At 39.4% G+C, this 1,418-nt stretch overlaps 1 protein-coding gene and 1 long non-coding RNA gene across 11 annotated transcripts in view; one reads left to right on the top strand and one right to left on the bottom strand.

The window, feature by feature from the left end:
• The window catches only part of LOC106868163 (uncharacterized), a 104,904-nt gene that overhangs the window by 27,811 nt on the left and 75,675 nt on the right, over positions 1-1,418 (top strand). The window lies entirely within an intron of this gene.
• Positions 1-1,418, bottom strand: part of LOC106868162 (heparan sulfate glucosamine 3-O-sulfotransferase 5) — a 105,115-nt gene that overhangs the window by 43,443 nt on the left and 60,254 nt on the right. The gene's annotated exons all lie outside the window — the stretch shown is intronic.

The following is a 1,418-nucleotide window of genomic DNA, read 5'->3' as shown; positions in this document are numbered from 1 at the left end:
TATATATATATATAGAGAGAGAGAGAGAGAGAGAGAGAGAGATAAATACATACATACATACATACATACATACATACATACATACATACATACATACATACGTTGGTACATACAGGCAGACAGACAGACACGTAACAAACACACACACTCACAGACACATACACGCACACACACACACACACATGAGACTCTCAACCTCTTCGTTAGACACATCAGAAGCACAGAAGGGATCCGTTTACATTCTGGCGAGCTGGCAGAATCGTTAGCACGCCGGGCAAATTGCTTAGAGGCAATTGCTCGTTCGTCTTCACGTTCTGCGTTCAAGTTCCACCGAGGTCGACCTTGCCTTTCCTCTTTTCGATAAAATAAGTACCAGTTGACCACTAGGGTCGATGTAATCAACTTACCCCCACCTCTGAATTTGCTGGCCTTGTGCCGACACTTCAAACCATTATCATACATAACTTAGATGGCCATATTTAACATATTTTTTGTAAAGCTTTTGTTTTCTTCATTATAACAAACAGATGGAGGCGCGTGGCTCAGTGGTTAGGGTATTCGGCTCACAGTCGTAAGGTCGTGAGTTCAGTTCCTGGTGGTGCGTTGTGTCCTTGAGCAAGACACTTTATTTCACATAGCTCCAGTTCACTCAGCTGGCAAAAATGAGTTGTACCTGTAATTGAAAGAGTCCAACCTTGTCACATTTTGTGTCACGCTGAAACTACGTATGTCTGTGGAAATAGTCTCATCAAGAATCTTGCAAAGCAAATACAAAAGCGAAGTGATTTAAAATATAGAAATAATAAATAAATGCGGTGATGAATAGAATGAACCGAGTGTACACACATCACCCGTTTTAAATTCTTTAGATCAGCGAGTACACTATAGCGGGTGCAATTTCGATTGGCGCCACTCCTGAAAGACGCAGTAGTCCACGTCATGATTTCGTATTTACTGCACCCCGATTACAAACTAAGGGATCGCCTACTTCTACATCCTACAGGGGTTTATTTAAACAAAATCGCACCCCCTACAGCGTATTCGCAGGTTCAAAAGGGTTAAGAGATATACACACATGCTAGATTCTGGCTCTTACCTCGAACGAAGAGAAAAAGGCTTGAAAAGAAAATTCAATTCCGTAGACATTTAAACATCTTAAGCAACAACAGATTGATCGTTAATGATAATCTTATGCAAGAGAAGTAATAATGAGGTTTTGAAAAAAAAATGTTAGATGAGAGATTAAATCATAATGACTATCGTTTCATGCAGAAGACTTGAGTTAGTGGGGAACTGGAGAAAGTTGACGAAATTATCTGACTTTGTTGATGTGAGAAAGGAAGCTGTAGACTGCAAACAAGAAAAGTTATATATATATATACACAGATAGATTGATAGATAGATAGAAAGCAATATAT

The sequence above is a fragment of the Octopus bimaculoides genome, chromosome 23, assembly GCF_001194135.2.
Source record: "Octopus bimaculoides isolate UCB-OBI-ISO-001 chromosome 23, ASM119413v2, whole genome shotgun sequence".
NCBI lineage: Eukaryota > Metazoa > Mollusca > Cephalopoda > Octopoda > Octopodidae > Octopus > Octopus bimaculoides.
This window is presented reverse-complemented; position numbering and strand designations above follow the sequence as displayed.